This window comes from Microcebus murinus, chromosome 12 (assembly GCF_040939455.1).
Source record: "Microcebus murinus isolate Inina chromosome 12, M.murinus_Inina_mat1.0, whole genome shotgun sequence".
NCBI lineage: Eukaryota > Metazoa > Chordata > Mammalia > Primates > Cheirogaleidae > Microcebus > Microcebus murinus.
The window spans coordinates 1,807,826-1,834,379 of record NC_134115.1 but is presented as its reverse complement, the minus strand read 5'-3'; the positions used below and the strand labels follow the sequence as shown (position 1 = coordinate 1,834,379).

General features: G+C 62.6%; 6 pseudogenes; all 6 read left to right on the top strand.

Annotated features, from left to right (window-relative positions):
- Positions 1-2,895: 2,895 nt before the first annotated feature.
- LOC142874469 (uncharacterized) lies at positions 2,896-3,014 on the top strand (annotated as a pseudogene).
- A 3,864-nt stretch (positions 3,015-6,878) lies between these two features.
- LOC142874468 (uncharacterized) lies at positions 6,879-6,997 on the top strand (annotated as a pseudogene).
- A 3,854-nt stretch (positions 6,998-10,851) lies between these two features.
- Positions 10,852-10,970, top strand: LOC142874467 (uncharacterized; annotated as a pseudogene).
- A 3,847-nt stretch (positions 10,971-14,817) lies between these two features.
- On the top strand, positions 14,818-14,936 carry LOC142874466 (uncharacterized; annotated as a pseudogene).
- Positions 14,937-18,791: 3,855 nt separating this feature from the next.
- LOC142874465 (uncharacterized) lies at positions 18,792-18,910 on the top strand (annotated as a pseudogene).
- Positions 18,911-22,764: 3,854 nt separating this feature from the next.
- LOC142874464 (uncharacterized) lies at positions 22,765-22,883 on the top strand (annotated as a pseudogene).
- Positions 22,884-26,554: the final 3,671 nt, after the last annotated feature.

Sequence of the window (26,554 nt, the reverse complement as noted above, 5' to 3'; positions counted from 1 at the left end):
AATGTTAAGGTCGGGTGCGGTGCGTTGCCCTCTCCCAGCCTCCCCCCTCGGGTCAGAGCTTCAAGTGCGCCCATCCCCCAGTCGGTGCGCACCCACCCCATTCCTAATGGATGTGTATGCCCATCCCCTCCCCCCCACCCGCCCGACACCCACCCGAAGAAGGTGATTCCTCTGTGTCCACTTAGGTGTCCATCGGTTCGTACCCATTTGCTGGTGAGCGCGAGCACGTGGTGCTCGTGTGTCCATTCTTGGGATACTTGGCTTACTGGAACGGGTTCCAGCTCTGGCCAGGAGAACCAGGAGAGGTGCCCTCTCACCGCTGCTCCTCATAGCCGAATAGCACTCCGTGGTGTCCACGCGCCACATTTTATTTACCCACTCGTGGGTCGATGGGCACTCGGGTGGCTTCCAGGTCTTTGCGATTGTGACTTGTGCCCTGACTCTAACCCTAACCCTTACCCAGCCCGTCTCCTCCACGGCCCCTGCCTGACTGACTCCTTCCCGCCCGGCCTGTCACCTGTCACCGTCCTCTGCCCCTGCCTGACACGCTCCTCCCCGCCCGGGCCGTCACCGTCCTCGGCCCCTGCCTGACGGGGCTCCTCTGTCGCCTGGGCCTTCCAAGGGCTTGGTGTGGACGCTGGTTCCAGGACGCCCTCCCAGGAACCCGGTAGCAGGGCGGCCGCAGCGTCTCGCGCAACCCAACCGTCCGCCGGCTGGCCGCCGTCGCTAAGTGGCCTGCGGGGGACGTGCTCCCGCTGTGCCGTGGGGGCCCAGCCTGGTGTCTTCTCTGAGGCCCCGCGGCTGCCAGCCACTCCCCGCAAGGGGATAGCCGCGGAGGTGGGGACCGCCTCCTCATGGGGACGTACACTCAGCTCTCCACGTCGGATTCCGGGGCTCTCTGTCCTGCCAGAAGGCCCAGCTGGCCTGCGGGTCCTTAGAGTGGCAAAAACATCCGAAAACTGAGATTGAGGGTCCGGTGGGTGTCTGCACTTTTGTGCTGGGCACCCCAGGGAGGCCCGGGGGCTGGCTGGACAACGCGGTCTGCTGGGCGGGGGCTTTGGAGGAGCAACTGATGCCCTTTGCACTTTGGGTAGCAAGTGTCTGAGGTGTCTCTGGGCCCTGTGCCATGTGGGGGCGGGGGCGGGGGCGGGGTGGGAGGAGGAGGAGGAGGAGGAGGAGGAGGAGGAGGAGGTGGGAAGGGCCGTGGCCTGCAGTCGTGTTCCCCGGGGTGGCACAGCATGTGGCTTCTTCCACAGGCTGCTTGGCCTGGGCTCCCTGCACCTGGGCCTTTGGAGGACTGGCCCTGTGCTTGCCAACACTTCCTGCAGGGACCCAGAGCTGGGAGGTTGCATCTCTCAGCCCTGGGTCGGGCAGAGCCCCAGCGGGCCATGCCCACAACCTCTCTCAGCACGGGTCCCCCAGAAGGCTCCTTTGGGACCAGGATTCTCTTGCGGGTGACTCTTTAAGGTCTGGCCCCTGGATGGAGGGGCACCAGGAGTAGAGGAGCAGGAAGGGGAAGGGGGTGGCCATGCGAGGGGACACTTTCAGGCCAAGTCCCAGCTTCAGCCTGATCCTCCTGGGAACCCCTGGGTGGACATCACACCTCCTGGTTGCCCCGCTCTGAGACAAGGAGCCGGGCTTCGCATTCCCACAGCAGCCAGTCGTGGGCTGAGGACACCTGGGGCGTTGGGAACTCCCTGGCTTCTCCTTGGATTAACATCTGGAGCTGCTTGTGAATTGTGCCGCCACACACACCCGAGTGCAGGTGTCTTCTGCACAGACTGCGGGCCTCGCTCTTCTGAATGCCGCTAGCTCGCCACCCACCCACCCGCGGGTGAACCTGGTCAGGGTACTTTCTCTCAGGGGCAGACTCTCATCCGGGCGGGCTACCGGTGTCTCTGTTTGCTCGTTTCTTTCTTCCACTTCGGGAAAGGCTTCCTTACTGGGTGTGGAAATCTCCTATGCCTTTCCTCGCCTATTCTGTCAGCTTTCAAATTCTCTTTCGGTTGCCACCCTCACAGATGGATTAGGAAACTCTTTGCGGTGCACTCATTAGTGAAATGACCTCAATGACGCTGGAATCCAATATCTAATCGCCGATTTTTAGCGAGTCCACACGCCAGGGTGGTTGGGGTCCAATGCAGCCCCGGCCAGGCCCAGGCCCCTTGGACTGGGCCACAGGAGGACACAGAGGAGGGTCCCGGCCCCCACGGTAGCGGTGCGGGCAGTTCTCCAAGGGCTTGGGTGTTTTCCAGAGGGAGGAGATGGAGGGGACTGATTTCTTCAGCGCCCCACAAACCACGCCACCCCACCCCACCCATGGGACACATCCGGGGGGAGAGAGAGAGAGAGAGAGAGAGAGAGAGAGAGAGAGAGAGACGCCCCATACACTGGCTCCCCTCCCCCGTGCGCTGTGCCCCAGCCCTGGCCCGGGGGAATAGGCGGCCGCAGGGCCACAGGGTGGGCGGAGCAGCTGAAAGGGGTTGTGGGGGAGGGCGGCCCCTGGCTGGGGTCAAAGGGCGAGCGCCCCGCCCACCCCGTGCGCAGTCAGCGGCCGCGGCGCGCTGGGGGTGGGGGCGGGGAGGTGAAGGAGGCCAGGCGAGGAGAGGAGGGGGGCTGGAAGGTCTCCACCTTGGTGGGTCCAGCCGTGGAGGCGCATCTTGTGTGAGTGTGAGTGAGTGAGTGAGTGTGAGTGTGTGTGTATAGAGAGACAGCCCCCAACCTCGGCCCGCCGCTCCCTGCCCGCCCCGCCTGTCACCCCCGTCCCTCGGAGCCCGCCGGACCCGGCCGGCGAACTCAACAGGCCCGGCCCGGCGCGGGGCCTGGGGCGGGAGGAGGCGGCGGGGAAGCGCAGAGAGGCTCGGCTTCTTGAGCGGGGCAGGGGCGCCCTCCACCGTCCACGGCCACACCACCCCGAACGCGCCCGATCCCGTCTGGTCTCGGAAGCTAAGCAGGGTCGGGCCTGGTTAGAACTTGGATGGGAGACCGCCCGGGAATACCGGGTGCCGTAGGCTTCTTCTTTTTTTTTTTTTTTTTTTTTTGCCTCTGGTTCTGTCGCGTTTCTGGGAGCGCGGGGGCGGCCCGGGGTGGGGGTGACCCCCACCCTCAGCGCCCGCCGCGGTGCCTGGCGCCCCAGCCCGCACCGTGGGGCCTCCTCTTGTCCCGAGCCGTGACACCGCCGCCACGCGGCAGCATGCGTGGCTTCTGGACTGTCAGGTCTCAGACCAAAGGTCTGCTCTGTGGGAACGGACACGCCGGAGGAAACCTTGAGAGTCTGAGAGGGGAGGGAGTTCCAGAAGAAGGCCAGGATGTCATTTTGAGGGAGTATGTGACCAGAACTCGTCCCGTTGCTTTTGGGGTTCTATGGGCTACACGTAGGGATCTTTGGTGGTGGCACCTGATGTTGGGGGATCCGGAGTCACACCCAGACCTGCTCCACAGGCCTCCTTTTACTTTTCTCTTCGGATTCATTTTTTTTTTTTTTTTTGAGACAGAGTCTGGGTTTGTTGCCCAGGCTAGAGTGAGTGCCGTGGCGTCAGCCTAGCTCACAGCAACTTCAAACTCCTGGGCTCGAGTGATCCTTCTGCCTCAGCCTCCCGGGTAGCTGGGACTGCAGGCATGCGCCACCATGCCCCGCTAATTTTTTATATATATATCAGTTGGCCAATTAATTTCTTTCTATTTATAGTAGGGACGGGGTCTCGCTCTTGCTCAGGCTGGTTTTGAACTCCTGACCTTGAGCAATCCGCCCGCCTCGGCCTCCCAAGAGCTAGGATTACAGGCGTGAGCCACAGCGCCCGGCCGGATTCATTATTTTTAAAAAGTGTCTCTTATCTCTATTATTGCATTTTCTTTTCTCTCTCTTTTCAAGCAGATGATGGGAGTCCAAGTATTAAGGTGACATGTGTTGCCCGTGCCCCCCTCCGCCCCGTGTTCTTATTCATTTACCTCTCATGTTGTTCCAGCATATTGTGGGGGCACCAATGTTAAGGTCGGGTGCGGTGCGTTGCCCTCTCCCAGCCTCCCCCCTCGGGTCAGAGCTTCAAGTGCGCCCATCCCCCAGTCGGTGCGCACCCACCCCATTCCTAATGGATGTGTATGCCCATCCCCTCCCCCCACCCGCCCGACACCCACCCGAAGAAGGTGATTCCTCTGTGTCCACTTAGGTGTCCATCGGTTCGTACCCATTTGCTGGTGAGCGCGAGCACGTGGTGCTCGTGTGTCCATTCTTGGGATACTTGGCTTACTGGAACGGGTTCCAGCTCTGGCCAGGAGAACCAGGAGAGGTGCCCTCTCACCGCTGCTCCTCATAGCCGAATAGCACTCCGTGGTGTCCACGCGCCACATTTTATTTACCCACTCGTGGGTCGATGGGCACTCGGGTGGCTTCCAGGTCTTTGCGATTGTGACTTGTGCCCTGACTCTAACCCTAACCCTTACCCAGCCCGTCTCCTCCACGGCCCCTGCCTGACTGACTCCTTCCCGCCCGGCCTGTCACCTGTCACCGTCCTCTGCCCCTGCCTGACACGCTCCTCCCCGCCCGGGCCGTCACCGTCCTCGGCCCCTGCCTGACGGGGCTCCTCTGTCGCCTGGGCCTTCCAAGGGCTTGGTGTGGACGCTGGTTCCAGGACGCCCTCCCAGGAACCCGGTAGCAGGGCGGCCGCAGCGTCTCGCGCAACCCAACCGTCCGCCGGCTGGCCGCCGTCGCTAAGTGGCCTGCGGGGGACGTGCTCCCGCTGTGCCGTGGGGGCCCAGCCTGGTGTCTTCTCTGAGGCCCCGCGGCTGCCGCTCCCCGCAAGGGGATAGCCGCGGAGGTGGGGACCGCCTCCTCATGGGGACGTACACTCAGCTCTCCACGTCGGATTCCGGGGCTCTCTGTCCTGCCAGAAGGCCCAGCTGGCCTGCGGGTCCTTAGAGTGGCAAAAACATCCGAAAACTGAGATTGAGGGTCCGGTGGGTGTCTGCACTTTTGTGCTGGGCACCCCAGGGAGGCCCGGGGGCTGGCTGGACAACGCGGTCTGCTGGGCGGGGGCTTTGGAGGAGCAACTGATGCCCTTTGCACTTTGGGTAGCAAGTGTCTGAGGTGTCTCTGGGCCCTGTGCCATGTGGGGGCGGGGGCGGGGGCGGGGTGGGAGGAGGAGGAGGAGGAGGAGGAGGAGGAGGAGGAGGTGGGAAGGGCCGTGGCCTGCAGTCGTGTTCCCCGGGGTGGCACAGCATGTGGCTTCTTCCACAGGCTGCTTGGCCTGGGCTCCCTGCACCTGGGCCTTTGGAGGACTGGCCCTGTGCTTGCCAACACTTCCTGCAGGGACCCAGAGCTGGGAGGTTGCATCTCTCAGCCCTGGGTCGGGCAGAGCCCCAGCGGGCCATGCCCACAACCTCTCTCAGCACGGGTCCCCCAGAAGGCTCCTTTGGGACCAGGATTCTCTTGCGGGTGACTCTTTAAGGTCTGGCCCCTGGATGGAGGGGCACCAGGAGTAGAGGAGCAGGAAGGGGAAGGGGGTGGCCATGCGAGGGGACACTTTCAGGCCAAGTCCCAGCTTCAGCCTGATCCTCCTGGGAACCCCTGGGTGGACATCACACCTCCTGGTTGCCCCGCTCTGAGACAAGGAGCCGGGCTTCGCATTCCCACAGCAGCCAGTCGTGGGCTGAGGACACCTGGGGCGTTGGGAACTCCCTGGCTTCTCCTTGGATTAACATCTGGAGCTGCTTGTGAATTGTGCCGCCACACACACCCGAGTGCAGGTGTCTTCTGCACAGACTGCGGGCCTCGCTCTTCTGAATGCCGCTAGCTCGCCACCCACCCACCCGCGGGTGAACCTGGTCAGGGTACTTTCTCTCAGGGGCAGACTCTCATCCGGGCGGGCTACCGGTGTCTCTGTTTGCTCGTTTCTTTCTTCCACTTCGGGAAAGGCTTCCTTACTGGGTGTGGAAATCTCCTATGCCTTTCCTCGCCTATTCTGTCAGCTTTCAAATTCTCTTTCGGTTGCCACCCTCACAGATGGATTAGGAAACTCTTTGCGGTGCACTCATTAGTGAAATGACCTCAATGACGCTGGAATCCAATATCTAATCGCCGATTTTTAGCGAGTCCACACGCCAGGGTGGTTGGGGTCCAATGCAGCCCCGGCCAGGCCCAGGCCCCTTGGACTGGGCCACAGGAGGACACAGAGGAGGGTCCCGGCCCCCACGGTAGCGGTGCGGGCAGTTCTCCAAGGGCTTGGGTGTTTTCCAGAGGGAGGAGATGGAGGGGACTGATTTCTTCAGCGCCCCACAAACCACGCCACCCCACCCCACCCATGGGACACATCCGGGGGGGGGGGGAGAGAGAGAGAGAGAGAGAGAGAGAGAGAGAGAGAGAGAGACGCCCCATACACTGGCTCCCCTCCCCCGTGCGCTGTGCCCCAGCCCTGGCCCGGGGGAATAGGCGGCCGCAGGGCCACAGGGTGGGCGGAGCAGCTGAAAGGGGTTGTGGGGGAGGGCGGCCCCTGGCTGGGGTCAAAGGGCGAGCGCCCCGCCCACCCCGTGCGCAGTCAGCGGCCGCGGCGCGCTGGGGGTGGGGGCGGGGAGGTGAAGGAGGCCAGGCGAGGAGAGGAGGGGGGCTGGAAGGTCTCCACCTTGGTGGGTCCAGCCGTGGAGGCGCATCTTGTGTGAGTGTGAGTGAGTGAGTGAGTGTGAGTGTGTGTGTATAGAGAGACAGCCCCCAACCTCGGCCCGCCGCTCCCTGCCCGCCCCGCCTGTCACCCCCGTCCCTCGGAGCCCGCCGGACCCGGCCGGCGAACTCAACAGGCCCGGCCCGGCGCGGGGCCTGGGGCGGGAGGAGGCGGCGGGGAAGCGCAGAGAGGCTCGGCTTCTTGAGCGGGGCAGGGGCGCCCTCCACCGTCCACGGCCACACCACCCCGAACGCGCCCGATCCCGTCTGGTCTCGGAAGCTAAGCAGGGTCGGGCCTGGTTAGAACTTGGATGGGAGACCGCCCGGGAATACCGGGTGCCGTAGGCTTCTTCTTTTTTTTTTTTTTTTTTTTTGCCTCTGGTTCTGTCGCGTTTCTGGGAGCGCGGGGGCGGCCCGGGGTGGGGGTGACCCCCACCCTCAGCGCCCGCCGCGGTGCCTGGCGCCCCAGCCCGCACCGTGGGGCCTCCTCTTGTCCCGAGCCGTGACACCGCCGCCACGCGGCAGCATGCGTGGCTTCTGGACTGTCAGGTCTCAGACCAAAGGTCTGCTCTGTGGGAACGGACACGCCGGAGGAAACCTTGAGAGTCTGAGAGGGGAGGGAGTTCCAGAAGAAGGCCAGGATGTCATTTTGAGGGAGTATGTGACCAGAACTCGTCCCGTTGCTTTTGGGGTTCTATGGGCTACACGTAGGGATCTTTGGTGGTGGCACCTGATGTTGGGGGATCCGGAGTCACACCCAGACCTGCTCCACAGGCCTCCTTTTACTTTTCTCTTCGGATTCATTTTTTTTTTTTTTTTGAGACAGAGTCTGGGTTTGTTGCCCAGGCTAGAGTGAGTGCCGTGGCGTCAGCCTAGCTCACAGCAACTTCAAACTCCTGGGCTCGAGTGATCCTTCTGCCTCAGCCTCCCGGGTAGCTGGGACTGCAGGCATGCGCCACCATGCCCCGCTAATTTTTTATATATATATCAGTTGGCCAATTAATTTCTTTCTATTTATAGTAGAGACGGGGTCTCGCTCTTGCTCAGGCTGGTTTTGAACTCCTGACCTTGAGCAATCCGCCCGCCTCGGCCTCCCAAGAGCTAGGATTACAGGCGTGAGCCACAGCGCCCGGCCGGATTCATTATTTTTAAAAAGTGTCTCTTATCTCTATTATTGCATTTTCTTTTCTCTCTCTTTTCAAGCAGATGATGGGAGTCCAAGTATTAAGGTGACATGTGTTGCCCGTGCCCCCCTCCGCCCCGTGTTCTTATTCATTTACCTCTCATGTTGTTCCAGCATATTGTGGGGGCACCAATGTTAAGGTCGGGTGCGGTGCGTTGCCCTCTCCCAGCCTCCCCCCTCGGGTCAGAGCTTCAAGTGCGCCCATCCCCCAGTCGGTGCGCACCCACCCCATTCCTAATGGATGTGTATGCCCATCCCCTCCCCCCACCCGCCCGACACCCACCCGAAGAAGGTGATTCCTCTGTGTCCACTTAGGTGTCCATCGGTTCGTACCCATTTGCTGGTGAGCGCGAGCACGTGGTGCTCGTGTGTCCATTCTTGGGATACTTGGCTTACTGGAACGGGTTCCAGCTCTGGCCAGGAGAACCAGGAGAGGTGCCCTCTCACCGCTGCTCCTCATAGCCGAATAGCACTCCGTGGTGTCCACGCGCCACATTTTATTTACCCACTCGTGGGTCGATGGGCACTCGGGTGGCTTCCAGGTCTTTGCGATTGTGACTTGTGCCCTGACTCTAACCCTAACCCTTACCCAGCCCGTCTCCTCCACGGCCCCTGCCTGACTGACTCCTTCCCGCCCGGCCTGTCACCTGTCACCGTCCTCTGCCCCTGCCTGACACGCTCCTCCCCGCCCGGGCCGTCACCGTCCTCGGCCCCTGCCTGACGGGGCTCCTCTGTCGCCTGGGCCTTCCAAGGGCTTGGTGTGGACGCTGGTTCCAGGACGCCCTCCCAGGAACCCGGTAGCAGGGCGGCCGCAGCGTCTCGCGCAACCCAACCGTCCGCCGGCTGGCCGCCGTCGCTAAGTGGCCTGCGGGGGACGTGCTCCCGCTGTGCCGTGGGGGCCCAGCCTGGTGTCTTCTCTGAGGCCCCGCGGCTGCCGCTCCCCGCAAGGGGATAGCCGCGGAGGTGGGGACCGCCTCCTCATGGGGACGTACACTCAGCTCTCCACGTCGGATTCCGGGGCTCTCTGTCCTGCCAGAAGGCCCAGCTGGCCTGCGGGTCCTTAGAGTGGCAAAAACATCCGAAAACTGAGATTGAGGGTCCGGTGGGTGTCTGCACTTTTGTGCTGGGCACCCCAGGGAGGCCCGGGGGCTGGCTGGACAACGCGGTCTGCTGGGCGGGGGCTTTGGAGGAGCAACTGATGCCCTTTGCACTTTGGGTAGCAAGTGTCTGAGGTGTCTCTGGGCCCTGTGCCATGTGGGGGCGGGGGCGGGGGCGGGGTGGGAGGAGGAGGAGGAGGAGGAGGAGGAGGTGGGAAGGGCCGTGGCCTGCAGTCGTGTTCCCCGGGGTGGCACAGCATGTGGCTTCTTCCACAGGCTGCTTGGCCTGGGCTCCCTGCACCTGGGCCTTTGGAGGACTGGCCCTGTGCTTGCCAACACTTCCTGCAGGGACCCAGAGCTGGGAGGTTGCATCTCTCAGCCCTGGGTCGGGCAGAGCCCCAGCGGGCCATGCCCACAACCTCTCTCAGCACGGGTCCCCCAGAAGGCTCCTTTGGGACCAGGATTCTCTTGCGGGTGACTCTTTAAGGTCTGGCCCCTGGATGGAGGGGCACCAGGAGTAGAGGAGCAGGAAGGGGAAGGGGGTGGCCATGCGAGGGGACACTTTCAGGCCAAGTCCCAGCTTCAGCCTGATCCTCCTGGGAACCCCTGGGTGGACATCACACCTCCTGGTTGCCCCGCTCTGAGACAAGGAGCCGGGCTTCGCATTCCCACAGCAGCCAGTCGTGGGCTGAGGACACCTGGGGCGTTGGGAACTCCCTGGCTTCTCCTTGGATTAACATCTGGAGCTGCTTGTGAATTGTGCCGCCACACACACCCGAGTGCAGGTGTCTTCTGCACAGACTGCGGGCCTCGCTCTTCTGAATGCCGCTAGCTCGCCACCCACCCACCCGCGGGTGAACCTGGTCAGGGTACTTTCTCTCAGGGGCAGACTCTCATCCGGGCGGGCTACCGGTGTCTCTGTTTGCTCGTTTCTTTCTTCCACTTCGGGAAAGGCTTCCTTACTGGGTGTGGAAATCTCCTATGCCTTTCCTCGCCTATTCTGTCAGCTTTCAAATTCTCTTTCGGTTGCCACCCTCACAGATGGATTAGGAAACTCTTTGCGGTGCACTCATTAGTGAAATGACCTCAATGACGCTGGAATCCAATATCTAATCGCCGATTTTTAGCGAGTCCACACGCCAGGGTGGTTGGGGTCCAATGCAGCCCCGGCCAGGCCCAGGCCCCTTGGACTGGGCCACAGGAGGACACAGAGGAGGGTCCCGGCCCCCACGGTAGCGGTGCGGGCAGTTCTCCAAGGGCTTGGGTGTTTTCCAGAGGGAGGAGATGGAGGGGACTGATTTCTTCAGCGCCCCACAAACCACGCCACCCCACCCCACCCATGGGACACATCCGGGGGGGGGGGGGAGAGAGAGAGAGAGAGAGAGAGAGAGAGAGAGAGAGAGAGACGCCCCATACACTGGCTCCCCTCCCCCGTGCGCTGTGCCCCAGCCCTGGCCCGGGGGAATAGGCGGCCGCAGGGCCACAGGGTGGGCGGAGCAGCTGAAAGGGGTTGTGGGGGAGGGCGGCCCCTGGCTGGGGTCAAAGGGCGAGCGCCCCGCCCACCCCGTGCGCAGTCAGCGGCCGCGGCGCGCTGGGGGTGGGGGCGGGGAGGTGAAGGAGGCCAGGCGAGGAGAGGAGGGGGGCTGGAAGGTCTCCACCTTGGTGGGTCCAGCCGTGGAGGCGCATCTTGTGTGAGTGTGAGTGAGTGAGTGAGTGTGAGTGTGTGTGTATAGAGAGACAGCCCCCAACCTCGGCCCGCCGCTCCCTGCCCGCCCCGCCTGTCACCCCCGTCCCTCGGAGCCCGCCGGACCCGGCCGGCGAACTCAACAGGCCCGGCCCGGCGCGGGGCCTGGGGCGGGAGGAGGCGGCGGGGAAGCGCAGAGAGGCTCGGCTTCTTGAGCGGGGCAGGGGCGCCCTCCACCGTCCACGGCCACACCACCCCGAACGCGCCCGATCCCGTCTGGTCTCGGAAGCTAAGCAGGGTCGGGCCTGGTTAGAACTTGGATGGGAGACCGCCCGGGAATACCGGGTGCCGTAGGCTTCTTCTTTTTTTTTTTTTTTTTTTTTGCCTCTGGTTCTGTCGCGTTTCTGGGAGCGCGGGGGCGGCCCGGGGTGGGGGTGACCCCCACCCTCAGCGCCCGCCGCGGTGCCTGGCGCCCCAGCCCGCACCGTGGGGCCTCCTCTTGTCCCGAGCCGTGACACCGCCGCCACGCGGCAGCATGCGTGGCTTCTGGACTGTCAGGTCTCAGACCAAAGGTCTGCTCTGTGGGAACGGACACGCCGGAGGAAACCTTGAGAGTCTGAGAGGGGAGGGAGTTCCAGAAGAAGGCCAGGATGTCATTTTGAGGGAGTATGTGACCAGAACTCGTCCCGTTGCTTTTGGGGTTCTATGGGCTACACGTAGGGATCTTTGGTGGTGGCACCTGATGTTGGGGGATCCGGAGTCACACCCAGACCTGCTCCACAGGCCTCCTTTTACTTTTCTCTTCGGATTCATTTTTTTTTTTTTTTTGAGACAGAGTCTGGGTTTGTTGCCCAGGCTAGAGTGAGTGCCGTGGCGTCAGCCTAGCTCACAGCAACTTCAAACTCCTGGGCTCGAGTGATCCTTCTGCCTCAGCCTCCCGGGTAGCTGGGACTGCAGGCATGCGCCACCATGCCCCGCTAATTTTTTATATATATATCAGTTGGCCAATTAATTTCTTTCTATTTATAGTAGAGACGGGGTCTCGCTCTTGCTCAGGCTGGTTTTGAACTCCTGACCTTGAGCAATCCGCCCGCCTCGGCCTCCCAAGAGCTAGGATTACAGGCGTGAGCCACAGCGCCCGGCCGGATTCATTATTTTTAAAAAGTGTCTCTTATCTCTATTATTGCATTTTCTTTTCTCTCTCTTTTCAAGCAGATGATGGGAGTCCAAGTATTAAGGTGACATGTGTTGCCCGTGCCCCCCTCCGCCCCGTGTTCTTATTCATTTACCTCTCATGTTGTTCCAGCATATTGTGGGGGCACCAATGTTAAGGTCGGGTGCGGTGCGTTGCCCTCTCCCAGCCTCCCCCCTCGGGTCAGAGCTTCAAGTGCGCCCATCCCCCAGTTGGTGCGCACCCACCCCATTCCTAATGGATGTGTATGCCCATCCCCTCCCCCCACCCGCCCGACACCCACCCGAAGAAGGTGATTCCTCTGTGTCCACTTAGGTGTCCATCGGTTCGTACCCATTTGCTGGTGAGCGCGAGCACGTGGTGCTCGTGTGTCCATTCTTGGGATACTTGGCTTACTGGAACGGGTTCCAGCTCTGGCCAGGAGAACCAGGAGAGGTGCCCTCTCACCGCTGCTCCTCATAGCCGAATAGCACTCCGTGGTGTCCACGCGCCACATTTTATTTACCCACTCGTGGGTCGATGGGCACTCGGGTGGCTTCCAGGTCTTTGCGATTGTGACTTGTGCCCTGACTCTAACCCTAACCCTTACCCAGCCCGTCTCCTCCACGGCCCCTGCCTGACTGACTCCTTCCCGCCCGGCCTGTCACCTGTCACCGTCCTCTGCCCCTGCCTGACACGCTCCTCCCCGCCCGGGCCGTCACCGTCCTCGGCCCCTGCCTGACGGGGCTCCTCTGTCGCCTGGGCCTTCCAAGGGCTTGGTGTGGACGCTGGTTCCAGGACGCCCTCCCAGGAACCCGGTAGCAGGGCGGCCGCAGCGTCTCGCGCAACCCAACCGTCCGCCGGCTGGCCGCCGTCGCTAAGTGGCCTGCGGGGGACGTGCTCCCGCTGTGCCGTGGGGGCCCAGCCTGGTGTCTTCTCTGAGGCCCCGCGGCTGCCGCTCCCCGCAAGGGGATAGCCGCGGAGGTGGGGACCGCCTCCTCATGGGGACGTACACTCAGCTCTCCACGTCGGATTCCGGGGCTCTCTGTCCTGCCAGAAGGCCCAGCTGGCCTGCGGGTCCTTAGAGTGGCAAAAACATCCGAAAACTGAGATTGAGGGTCCGGTGGGTGTCTGCACTTTTGTGCTGGGCACCCCAGGGAGGCCCGGGGGCTGGCTGGACAACGCGGTCTGCTGGGCGGGGGCTTTGGAGGAGCAACTGATGCCCTTTGCACTTTGGGTAGCAAGTGTCTGAGGTGTCTCTGGGCCCTGTGCCATGTGGGGGCGGGGGCGGGGGCGGGGTGGGAGGAGGAGGAGGAGGAGGAGGAGGAGGTGGGAAGGGCCGTGGCCTGCAGTCGTGTTCCCCGGGGTGGCACAGCATGTGGCTTCTTCCACAGGCTGCTTGGCCTGGGCTCCCTGCACCTGGGCCTTTGGAGGACTGGCCCTGTGCTTGCCAACACTTCCTGCAGGGACCCAGAGCTGGGAGGTTGCATCTCTCAGCCCTGGGTCGGGCAGAGCCCCAGCGGGCCATGCCCACAACCTCTCTCAGCACGGGTCCCCCAGAAGGCTCCTTTGGGACCAGGATTCTCTTGCGGGTGACTCTTTAAGGTCTGGCCCCTGGATGGAGGGGCACCAGGAGTAGAGGAGCAGGAAGGGGAAGGGGGTGGCCATGCGAGGGGACACTTTCAGGCCAAGTCCCAGCTTCAGCCTGATCCTCCTGGGAACCCCTGGGTGGACATCACACCTCCTGGTTGCCCCGCTCTGAGACAAGGAGCCGGGCTTCGCATTCCCACAGCAGCCAGTCGTGGGCTGAGGACACCTGGGGCGTTGGGAACTCCCTGGCTTCTCCTTGGATTAACATCTGGAGCTGCTTGTGAATTGTGCCGCCACACACACCCGAGTGCAGGTGTCTTCTGCACAGACTGCGGGCCTCGCTCTTCTGAATGCCGCTAGCTCGCCACCCACCCACCCGCGGGTGAACCTGGTCAGGGTACTTTCTCTCAGGGGCAGACTCTCATCCGGGCGGGCTACCGGTGTCTCTGTTTGCTCGTTTCTTTCTTCCACTTCGGGAAAGGCTTCCTTACTGGGTGTGGAAATCTCCTATGCCTTTCCTCGCCTATTCTGTCAGCTTTCAAATTCTCTTTCGGTTGCCACCCTCACAGATGGATTAGGAAACTCTTTGCGGTGCACTCATTAGTGAAATGACCTCAATGACGCTGGAATCCAATATCTAATCGCCGATTTTTAGCGAGTCCACACGCCAGGGTGGTTGGGGTCCAATGCAGCCCCGGCCAGGCCCAGGCCCCTTGGACTGGGCCACAGGAGGACACAGAGGAGGGTCCCGGCCCCCACGGTAGCGGTGCGGGCAGTTCTCCAAGGGCTTGGGTGTTTTCCAGAGGGAGGAGATGGAGGGGACTGATTTCTTCAGCGCCCCACAAACCACGCCACCCCACCCCACCCATGGGACACATCCGGGGGGGGGGGGGGAGAGAGAGAGAGAGAGAGAGAGAGAGAGAGAGACGCCCCATACACTGGCTCCCCTCCCCCGTGCGCTGTGCCCCAGCCCTGGCCCGGGGGAATAGGCGGCCGCAGGGCCACAGGGTGGGCGGAGCAGCTGAAAGGGGTTGTGGGGGAGGGCGGCCCCTGGCTGGGGTCAAAGGGCGAGCGCCCCGCCCACCCCGTGCGCAGTCAGCGGCCGCGGCGCGCTGGGGGTGGGGGCGGGGAGGTGAAGGAGGCCAGGCGAGGAGAGGAGGGGGGCTGGAAGGTCTCCACCTTGGTGGGTCCAGCCGTGGAGGCGCATCTTGTGTGAGTGTGAGTGAGTGAGTGAGTGTGAGTGTGTGTGTATAGAGAGACAGCCCCCAACCTCGGCCCGCCGCTCCCTGCCCGCCCCGCCTGTCACCCCCGTCCCTCGGAGCCCGCCGGACCCGGCCGGCGAACTCAACAGGCCCGGCCCGGCGCGGGGCCTGGGGCGGGAGGAGGCGGCGGGGAAGCGCAGAGAGGCTCGGCTTCTTGAGCGGGGCAGGGGCGCCCTCCACCGTCCACGGCCACACCACCCCGAACGCGCCCGATCCCGTCTGGTCTCGGAAGCTAAGCAGGGTCGGGCCTGGTTAGAACTTGGATGGGAGACCGCCCGGGAATACCGGGTGCCGTAGGCTTCTTCTTTTTTTTTTTTTTTTTTTTTGCCTCTGGTTCTGTCGCGTTTCTGGGAGCGCGGGGGCGGCCCGGGGTGGGGGTGACCCCCACCCTCAGCGCCCGCCGCGGTGCCTGGCGCCCCAGCCCGCACCGTGGGGCCTCCTCTTGTCCCGAGCCGTGACACCGCCGCCACGCGGCAGCATGCGTGGCTTCTGGACTGTCAGGTCTCAGACCAAAGGTCTGCTCTGTGGGAACGGACACGCCGGAGGAAACCTTGAGAGTCTGAGAGGGGAGGGAGTTCCAGAAGAAGGCCAGGATGTCATTTTGAGGGAGTATGTGACCAGAACTCGTCCCGTTGCTTTTGGGGTTCTATGGGCTACACGTAGGGATCTTTGGTGGTGGCACCTGATGTTGGGGGATCCGGAGTCACACCCAGACCTGCTCCACAGGCCTCCTTTTACTTTTCTCTTCGGATTCATTTTTTTTTTTTTTTTTTGAGACAGAGTCTGGGTTTGTTGCCCAGGCTAGAGTGAGTGCCGTGGCGTCAGCCTAGCTCACAGCAACTTCAAACTCCTGGGCTCGAGTGATCCTTCTGCCTCAGCCTCCCGGGTAGCTGGGACTGCAGGCATGCGCCACCATGCCCCGCTAATTTTTTATATATATATCAGTTGGCCAATTAATTTCTTTCTATTTATAGTAGAGACGGGGTCTCGCTCTTGCTCAGGCTGGTTTTGAACTCCTGACCTTGAGCAATCCGCCCGCCTCGGCCTCCCAAGAGCTAGGATTACAGGCGTGAGCCACAGCGCCCGGCCGGATTCATTATTTTTAAAAAGTGTCTCTTATCTCTATTATTGCATTTTCTTTTCTCTCTCTTTTCAAGCAGATGATGGGAGTCCAAGTATTAAGGTGACATGTGTTGCCCGTGCCCCCCTCCGCCCCGTGTTCTTATTCATTTACCTCTCATGTTGTTCCAGCATATTGTGGGGGCACCAATGTTAAGGTCGGGTGCGGTGCGTTGCCCTCTCCCAGCCTCCCCCCTCGGGTCAGAGCTTCAAGTGCGCCCATCCCCCAGTCGGTGCGCACCCACCCCATTCCTAATGGATGTGTATGCCCATCCCCTCCCCCCACCCGCCCGACACCCACCCGAAGAAGGTGATTCCTCTGTGTCCACTTAGGTGTCCATCGGTTCGTACCCATTTGCTGGTGAGCGCGAGCACGTGGTGCTCGTGTGTCCATTCTTGGGATACTTGGCTTACTGGAACGGGTTCCAGCTCTGGCCAGGAGAACCAGGAGAGGTGCCCTCTCACCGCTGCTCCTCATAGCCGAATAGCACTCCGTGGTGTCCACGCGCCACATTTTATTTACCCACTCGTGGGTCGATGGGCACTCGGGTGGCTTCCAGGTCTTTGCGATTGTGACTTGTGCCCTGACTCTAACCCTAACCCTTACCCAGCCCGTCTCCTCCACGGCCCCTGCCTGACTGACTCCTTCCCGCCCGGCCTGTCACCTGTCACCGTCCTCTGCCCCTGCCTGACACGCTCCTCCCCGCCCGGGCCGTCACCGTCCTCGGCCCCTGCCTGACGGGGCTCCTCTGTCGCCTGGGCCTTCCAAGGGCTTGGTGTGGACGCTGGTTCCAGGACGCCCTCCCAGGAACCCGGTAGCAGGGCGGCCGCAGCGTCTCGCGCAACCCAACCGTCCGCCGGCTGGCCGCCGTCGCTAAGTGGCCTGCGGGGGACGTGCTCCCGCTGTGCCGTGGGGGCCCAGCCTGGTGTCTTCTCTGAGGCCCCGCGGCTGCCGCTCCCCGCAAGGGGATAGCCGCGGAGGTGGGGACCGCCTCCTCATGGGGACGTACACTCAGCTCTCCACGTCGGATTCCGGGGCTCTCTGTCCTGCCAGAAGGCCCAGCTGGCCTGCGGGTCCTTAGAGTGGCAAAAACATCCGAAAACTGAGATTGAGGGTCCGGTGGGTGTCTGCACTTTTGTGCTGGGCACCCCAGGGAGGCCCGGGGGCTGGCTGGACAACGCGGTCTGCTGGGCGGGGGCTTTGGAGGAGCAACTGATGCCCTTTGCACTTTGGGTAGCAAGTGTCTGAGGTGTCTCTGGGCCCTGTGCCATGTGGGGGCGGGGGCGGGGGTGGGGTGGGAGGAGGAGGAGGAGGAGGAGGAGGAGGTGGGAAGGGCCGTGGCCTGCAGTCGTGTTCCCCGGGGTGGCACAGCATGTGGCTTCTTCCACAGGCTGCTTGGCCTGGGCTCCCTGCACCTGGGCCTTTGGAGGACTGGCCCTGTGCTTGCCAACACTTCCTGCAGGGACCCAGAGCTGGGAGGTTGCATCTCTCAGCCCTGGGTCGGGCAGAGCCCCAGCGGGCCATGCCCACAACCTCTCTCAGCACGGGTCCCCCAGAAGGCTCCTTTGGGACCAGGATTCTCTTGCGGGTGACTCTTTAAGGTCTGGCCCCTGGATGGAGGGGCACCAGGAGTAGAGGAGCAGGAAGGGGAAGGGGGTGGCCATGCGAGGGGACACTTTCAGGCCAAGTCCCAGCTTCAGCCTGATCCTCCTGGGAACCCCTGGGTGGACATCACACCTCCTGGTTGCCCCGCTCTGAGACAAGGAGCCGGGCTTCGCATTCCCACAGCAGCCAGTCGTGGGCTGAGGACACCTGGGGCGTTGGGAACTCCCTGGCTTCTCCTTGGATTAACATCTGGAGCTGCTTGTGAATTGTGCCGCCACACACACCCGAGTGCAGGTGTCTTCTGCACAGACTGCGGGCCTCGCTCTTCTGAATGCCGCTAGCTCGCCACCCACCCACCCGCGGGTGAACCTGGTCAGGGTACTTTCTCTCAGGGGCAGACTCTCATCCGGGCGGGCTACCGGTGTCTCTGTTTGCTCGTTTCTTTCTTCCACTTCGGGAAAGGCTTCCTTACTGGGTGTGGAAATCTCCTATGCCTTTCCTCGCCTATTCTGTCAGCTTTCAAATTCTCTTTCGGTTGCCACCCTCACAGATGGATTAGGAAACTCTTTGCGGTGCACTCATTAGTGAAATGACCTCAATGACGCTGGAATCCAATATCTAATCGCCGATTTTTAGCGAGTCCACACGCCAGGGTGGTTGGGGTCCAATGCAGCCCCGGCCAGGCCCAGGCCCCTTGGACTGGGCCACAGGAGGACACAGAGGAGGGTCCCGGCCCCCACGGTAGCGGTGCGGGCAGTTCTCCAAGGGCTTGGGTGTTTTCCAGAGGGAGGAGATGGAGGGGACTGATTTCTTCAGCGCCCCACAAACCACGCCACCCCACCCCACCCATGGGACACATCCGGGGGGGGGGGGAGAGAGAGAGAGAGAGAGAGAGAGAGAGAGAGAGAGAGAGACGCCCCATACACTGGCTCCCCTCCCCCGTGCGCTGTGCCCCAGCCCTGGCCCGGGGGAATAGGCGGCCGCAGGGCCACAGGGTGGGCGGAGCAGCTGAAAGGGGTTGTGGGGGAGGGCGGCCCCTGGCTGGGGTCAAAGGGCGAGCGCCCCGCCCACCCCGTGCGCAGTCAGCGGCCGCGGCGCGCTGGGGGTGGGGGCGGGGAGGTGAAGGAGGCCAGGCGAGGAGAGGAGGGGGGCTGGAAGGTCTCCACCTTGGTGGGTCCAGCCGTGGAGGCGCATCTTGTGTGAGTGTGAGTGAGTGAGTGAGTGTGAGTGTGTGTGTATAGAGAGACAGCCCCCAACCTCGGCCCGCCGCTCCCTGCCCGCCCCGCCTGTCACCCCCGTCCCTCGGAGCCCGCCGGACCCGGCCGGCGAACTCAACAGGCCCGGCCCGGCGCGGGGCCTGGGGCGGGAGGAGGCGGCGGGGAAGCGCAGAGAGGCTCGGCTTCTTGAGCGGGGCAGGGGCGCCCTCCACCGTCCACGGCCACACCACCCCGAACGCGCCCGATCCCGTCTGGTCTCGGAAGCTAAGCAGGGTCGGGCCTGGTTAGAACTTGGATGGGAGACCGCCCGGGAATACCGGGTGCCGTAGGCTTCTTCTTTTTTTTTTTTTTTTTTTTTGCCTCTGGTTCTGTCGCGTTTCTGGGAGCGCGGGGGCGGCCCGGGGTGGGGGTGACCCCCACCCTCAGCGCCCGCCGCGGTGCCTGGCGCCCCAGCCCGCACCGTGGGGCCTCCTCTTGTCCCGAGCCGTGACACCGCCGCCACGCGGCAGCATGCGTGGCTTCTGGACTGTCAGGTCTCAGACCAAAGGTCTGCTCTGTGGGAACGGACACGCCGGAGGAAACCTTGAGAGTCTGAGAGGGGAGGGAGTTCCAGAAGAAGGCCAGGATGTCATTTTGAGGGAGTATGTGACCAGAACTCGTCCCGTTGCTTTTGGGGTTCTATGGGCTACACGTAGGGATCTTTGGTGGTGGCACCTGATGTTGGGGGATCCGGAGTCACACCCAGACCTGCTCCACAGGCCTCCTTTTACTTTTCTCTTCGGATTCATTTTTTTTTTTTTTTTTTGAGACAGAGTCTGGGTTTGTTGCCCAGGCTAGAGTGAGTGCCGTGGCGTCAGCCTAGCTCACAGCAACTTCAAACTCCTGGGCTCGAGTGATCCTTCTGCCTCAGCCTCCCGGGTAGCTGGGACTGCAGGCATGCGCCACCATGCCCCGCTAATTTTTTATATATATATCAGTTGGCCAATTAATTTCTTTCTATTTATAGTAGAGACGGGGTCTCGCTCTTGCTCAGGCTGGTTTTGAACTCCTGACCTTGAGCAATCCGCCCGCCTCGGCCTCCCAAGAGCTAGGATTACAGGCGTGAGCCACAGCGCCCGGCCGGATTCATTATTTTTAAAAAGTGTCTCTTATCTCTATTATTGCATTTTCTTTTCTCTCTCTTTTCAAGCAGATGATGGGAGTCCAAGTATTAAGGTGACATGTGTTGCCCGTGCCCCCCTCCGCCCCGTGTTCTTATTCATTTACCTCTCATGTTGTTCCAGCATATTGTGGGGGCACCAATGTTAAGGTCGGGTGCGGTGCGTTGCCCTCTCCCAGCCTCCCCCCTCGGGTCAGAGCTTCAAGTGCGCCCATCCCCCAGTCGGTGCGCACCCACCCCATTCCTAATGGATGTGTATGCCCATCCCCTCCCCCCACCCGCCCGACACCCACCCGAAGAAGGTGATTCCTCTGTGTCCACTTAGGTGTCCATCGGTTCGTACCCATTTGCTGGTGAGCGCGAGCACGTGGTGCTCGTGTGTCCATTCTTGGGATACTTGGCTTACTGGAACGGGTTCCAGCTCTGGCCAGGAGAACCAGGAGAGGTGCCCTCTCACCGCTGCTCCTCATAGCCGAATAGCACTCCGTGGTGTCCACGCGCCACATTTTATTTACCCACTCGTGGGTCGATGGGCACTCGGGTGGCTTCCAGGTCTTTGCGATTGTGACTTGTGCCCTGACTCTAACCCTAACCCTTACCCAGCCCGTCTCCTCCACGGCCCCTGCCTGACTGACTCCTTCCCGCCCGGCCTGTCACCTGTCACCGTCCTCTGCCCCTGCCTGACACGCTCCTCCCCGCCCGGGCCGTCACCGTCCTCGGCCCCTGCCTGACGGGGCTCCTCTGTCGCCTGGGCCTTCCAAGGGCTTGGTGTGGACGCTGGTTCCAGGACGCCCTCCCAGGAACCCGGTAGCAGGGCGGCCGCAGCGTCTCGCGCAACCCAACCGTCCGCCGGCTGGCCGCCGTCGCTAAGTGGCCTGCGGGGGACGTGCTCCCGCTGTGCCGTGGGGGCCCAGCCTGGTGTCTTCTCTGAGGCCCCGCGGCTGCCGCTCCCCGCAAGGGGATAGCCGCGGAGGTGGGGACCGCCTCCTCATGGGGACGTACACTCAGCTCTCCACGTCGGATTCCGAGGCTCTCTGTCCTGCCAGAAGGCCCAGCTGGCCTGCGGGTCCTTAGAGTGGCAAAAACATCCGAAAACTGAGATTGAGGGTCCGGTGGGTGTCTGCACTTTTGTGCTGGGCACCCCAGGGAGGCCCGGGGGCTGGCTGGACAACGCGGTCTGCTGGGCGGGGGCTTTGGAGGAGCAACTGATGCCCTTTGCACTTTGGGTAGCAAGTGTCTGAGGTGTCTCTGGGCCCTGTGCCATGTGGGGGCGGGGGCGGGGGCGGGGTGGGAGGAGGAGGAGGAGGAGGAGGAGGAGGTGGGAAGGGCCGTGGCCTGCAGTCGTGTTCCCCGGGGTGGCACAGCATGTGGCTTCTTCCACAGGCTGCTTGGCCTGGGCTCCCTGCACCTGGGCCTTTGGAGGACTGGCCCTGTGCTTGCCAACACTTCCTGCAGGGACCCAGAGCTGGGAGGTTGCATCTCTCAGCCCTGGGTCGGGCAGAGCCCCAGCGGGCCATGCCCACAACCTCTCTCAGCACGGGTCCCCCAGAAGGCTCCTTTGGGACCAGGATTCTCTTGCGGGTGACTCTTTAAGGTCTGGCCCCTGGATGGAGGGGCACCAGGAGTAGAGGAGCAGGAAGGGGAAGGGGGTGGCCATGCGAGGGGACACTTTCAGGCCAAGTCCCAGCTTCAGCCTGATCCTCCTGGGAACCCCTGGGTGGACATCACACCTCCTGGTTGCCCCGCTCTGAGACAAGGAGCCGGGCTTCGCATTCCCACAGCAGCCAGTCGTGGGCTGAGGACACCTGGGGCGTTGGGAACTCCCTGGCTTCTCCTTGGATTAACATCTGGAGCTGCTTGTGAATTGTGCCGCCACACACACCCGAGTGCAGGTGTCTTCTGCACAGACTGCGGGCCTCGCTCTTCTGAATGCCGCTAGCTCGCCACCCACCCACCCGCGGGTGAACCTGGTCAGGGTACTTTCTCTCAGGGGCAGACTCTCATCCGGGCGGGCTACCGGTGTCTCTGTTTGCTCGTTTCTTTCTTCCACTTCGGGAAAGGCTTCCTTACTGGGTGTGGAAATCTCCTATGCCTTTCCTCGCCTATTCTGTCAGCTTTCAAATTCTCTTTCGGTTGCCACCCTCACAGATGGATTAGGAAACTCTTTGCGGTGCACTCATTAGTGAAATGACCTCAATGACGCTGGAATCCAATATCTAATCGCCGATTTTTAGCGAGTCCACACGCCAGGGTGGTTGGGGTCCAATGCAGCCCCGGCCAGGCCCAGGCCCCTTGGACTGGGCCACAGGAGGACACAGAGGAGGGTCCCGGCCCCCACGGTAGCGGTGCGGGCAGTTCTCCAAGGGCTTGGGTGTTTTCCAGAGGGAGGAGATGGAGGGGACTGATTTCTTCAGCGCCCCACAAACCACGCCACCCCACCCCACCCATGGGACACATCCGGGGGGGGGGGAGAGAGAGAGAGAGAGAGAGAGAGAGAGAGAGAGAGAGAGACGCCCCATACACTGGCTCCCCTCCCCCGTGCGCTGTGCCCCAGCCCTGGCCCGGGGGAATAGGCGGCCGCAGGGCCACAGGGTGGGCGGAGCAGCTGAAAGGGGTTGTGGGGGAGGGCGGCCCCTGGCTGGGGTCAAAGGGCGAGCGCCCCGCCCACCCCGTGCGCAGTCAGCGGCCGCGGCGCGCTGGGGGTGGGGGCGGGGAGGTGAAGGAGGCCAGGCGAGGAGAGGAGGGGGGCTGGAAGGTCTCCACCTTGGTGGGTCCAGCCGTGGAGGCGCATCTTGTGTGAGTGTGAGTGAGTGAGTGAGTGTGAGTGTGTGTGTATAGAGAGACAGCCCCCAACCTCGGCCCGCCGCTCCCTGCCCGCCCCGCCTGTCACCCCCGTCCCTCGGAGCCCGCCGGACCCGGCCGGCGAACTCAACAGGCCCGGCCCGGCGCGGGGCCTGGGGCGGGAGGAGGCGGCGGGGAAGCGCAGAGAGGCTCGGCTTCTTGAGCGGGGCAGGGGCGCCCTCCACCGTCCACGGCCACACCACCCCGAACGCGCCCGATCCCGTCTGGTCTCGGAAGCTAAGCAGGGTCGGGCCTGGTTAGAACTTGGATGGGAGACCGCCCGGGAATACCGGGTGCCGTAGGCTTCTTCTTTTTTTTTTTTTTTTTTTTTGCCTCTGGTTCTGTCGCGTTTCTGGGAGCGCGGGGGCGGCCCGGGGTGGGGGTGACCCCCACCCTCAGCGCCCGCCGCGGTGCCTGGCGCCCCAGCCCGCACCGTGGGGCCTCCTCTTGTCCCGAGCCGTGACACCGCCGCCACGCGGCAGCATGCGTGGCTTCTGGACTGTCAGGTCTCAGACCAAAGGTCTGCTCTGTGGGAACGGACACGCCGGAGGAAACCTTGAGAGTCTGAGAGGGGAGGGAGTTCCAGAAGAAGGCCAGGATGTCATTTTGAGGGAGTATGTGACCAGAACTCGTCCCGTTGCTTTTGGGGTTCTATGGGCTACACGTAGGGATCTTTGGTGGTGGCACCTGATGTTGGGGGATCCGGAGTCACACCCAGACCTGCTCCACAGGCCTCCTTTTACTTTTCTCTTCGGATTCATTTTTTTTTTTTTTTTGAGACAGAGTCTGGGTTTGTTGCCCAGGCTAGAGTGAGTGCCGTGGCGTCAGCCTAGCTCACAGCAACTTCAAACTCCTGGGCTCGAGTGATCCTTCTGCCTCAGCCTCCCGGGTAGCTGGGACTGCAGGCATGCGCCACCATGCCCCGCTAATTTTTTATATATATATCAGTTGGCCAATTAATTTCTTTCTATTTATAGTAGAGACGGGGTCTCGCTCTTGCTCAGGCTGGTTTTGAACTCCTGACCTTGAGCAATCCGCCCGCCTCGGCCTCCCAAGAGCTAGGATTACAGGCGTGAGCCACAGCGCCCGGCCGGATTCATTATTTTTAAAAAGTGTCTCTTATCTCTATTATTGCATTTTCTTTTCTCTCTCTTTTCAAGCAGATGATGGGAGTCCAAGTATTAAGGTGACATGTGTTGCCCGTGCCCCCCTCCCCCCCGTGTTCTTATTCATTTACCTCTCATGTTGTTCCAGCATATTGTGGGGGCACCAATGTTAAGGTCGGGTGCGGTGCGTTGCCCTCTCCCAGCCTCCCCCCTCGGGTCAGAGCTTCAAGTGCGCCCATCCCCCAGTCGGTGCGCACCCACCCCATTCCTAATGGATGTGTATGCCCATCCCCTCCCCCCACCCGCCCGACACTCACCCGAAGAAGGTGATTCCTCTGTGTCCACTTAGGTGTCCATCGGTTCGTACCCATTTGCTGGTGAGCGCGAGCACGTGGTGCTCGTGTGTCCATTCTTGGGATACTTGGCTTACTGGAACGGGTTCCAGCTCTGGCCAGGAGAACCAGGAGAGGTGCCCTCTCACCGCTGCTCCTCATAGCCGAATAGCACTCCGTGGTGTCCACGCGCCACATTTTATTTACCCACTCGTGGGTCGATGGGCACTCGGGTGGCTTCCAGGTCTTTGCGATTGTGACTTGTGCCCTGACTCTAACCCTAACCCTTACCCAGCCCGTCTCCTCCACGGCCCCTGCCTGACTGACTCCTTCCCGCCCGGCCTGTCACCTGTCACCGTCCTCTGCCCCTGCCTGACACGCTCCTCCCCGCCCGGGCCGTCACCGTCCTCGGCCCCTGCCTGACGGGGCTCCTCTGTCGCCTGGGCCTTCCAAGGGCTTGGTGTGGACGCTGGTTCCAGGACGCCCTCCCAGGAACCCGGTAGCAGGGCGGCCGCAGCGTCTCGCGCAACCCAACCGTCCGCCGGCTGGCCGCCGTCGCTAAGTGGCCTGCGGGGGACGTGCTCCCGCTGTGCCGTGGGGGCCCAGCCTGGTGTCTTCTCTGAGGCCCCGCGGCTGCCGCTCCCCGCAAGGGGATAGCCGCGGAGGTGGGGACCGCCTCCTCATGGGGACGTACACTCAGCTCTCCACGTCGGATTCCGGGGCTCTCTGTCCTGCCAGAAGGCCCAGCTGGCCTGCGGGTCCTTAGAGTGGCAAAAACATCCGAAAACTGAGATTGAGGGTCCGGTGGGTGTCTGCACTTTTGTGCTGGGCACCCCAGGGAGGCCCGGGGGCTGGCTGGACAACGCGGTCTGCTGGGCGGGGGCTTTGGAGGAGCAACTGATGCCCTTTGCACTTTGGGTAGCAAGTGTCTGAGGTGTCTCTGGGCCCTGTGCCATGTGGGGGCGGGGGCGGGGGCGGGGTGGGAGGAGGAGGAGGAGGAGGAGGAGGAGGTGGGAAGGGCCGTGGCCTGCAGTCGTGTTCCCCGGGGTGGCACAGCATGTGGCTTCTTCCACAGGCTGCTTGGCCTGGGCTCCCTGCACCTGGGCCTTTGGAGGACTGGCCCTGTGCTTGCCAACACTTCCTGCAGGGACCCAGAGCTGGGAGGTTGCATCTCTCAGCCCTGGGTCGGGCAGAGCCCCAGCGGGCCATGCCCACAACCTCTCTCAGCACGGGTCCCCCAGAAGGCTCCTTTGGGACCAGGATTCTCTTGCGGGTGACTCTTTAAGGTCTGGCCCCTGGATGGAGGGGCACCAGGAGTAGAGGAGCAGGAAGGGGAAGGGGGTGGCCATGCGAGGGGACACTTTCAGGCCAAGTCCCAGCTTCAGCCTGATCCTCCTGGGAACCCCTGGGTGGACATCACACCTCCTGGTTGCCCCGCTCTGAGACAAGGAGCCGGGCTTCGCATTCCCACAGCAGCCAGTCGTGGGCTGAGGACACCTGGGGCGTTGGGAACTCCCTGGCTTCTCCTTGGATTAACATCTGGAGCTGCTTGTGAATTGTGCCGCCACACACACCCGAGTGCAGGTGTCTTCTGCACAGACTGCGGGCCTCGCTCTTCTGAATGCCGCTAGCTCGCCACCCACCCACCCGCGGGTGAACCTGGTCAGGGTACTTTCTCTCAGGGGCAGACTCTCATCCGGGCGGGCTACCGGTGTCTCTGTTTGCTCGTTTCTTTCTTCCACTTCGGGAAAGGCTTCCTTACTGGGTGTGGAAATCTCCTATGCCTTTCCTCGCCTATTCTGTCAGCTTTCAAATTCTCTTTCGGTTGCCACCCTCACAGATGGATTAGGAAACTCTTTGCGGTGCACTCATTAGTGAAATGACCTCAATGACGCTGGAATCCAATATCTAATCGCCGATTTTTAGCGAGTCCACACGCCAGGGTGGTTGGGGTCCAATGCAGCCCCGGCCAGGCCCAGGCCCCTTGGACTGGGCCACAGGAGGACACAGAGGAGGGTCCCGGCCCCCACGGTAGCGGTGCGGGCAGTTCTCCAAGGGCTTGGGTGTTTTCCAGAGGGAGGAGATGGAGGGGACTGATTTCTTCAGCGCCCCACAAACCACGCCACCCCACCCCACCCATGGGACACATCCGGGGGGGGGGGGAGAGAGAGAGAGAGAGAGAGAGAGAGAGAGAGAGAGAGAGACGCCCCATACACTGGCTCCCCTCCCCCGTGCGCTGTGCCCCAGCCCTGGCCCGGGGGAATAGGCGGCCGCAGGGCCACAGGGTGGGCGGAGCAGCTGAAAGGGGTTGTGGGGGAGGGCGGCCCCTGGCTGGGGTCAAAGGGCGAGCGCCCCGCCCACCCCGTGCGCAGTCAGCGGCCGCGGCGCGCTGGGGGTGGGGGCGGGGAGGTGAAGGAGGCCAGGCGAGGAGAGGAGGGGGGCTGGAAGGTCTCCACCTTGGTGGGTCCAGCCGTGGAGGCGCATCTTGTGTGAGTGTGAGTGAGTGAGTGAGTGTGAGTGTGTGTGTATAGAGAGACA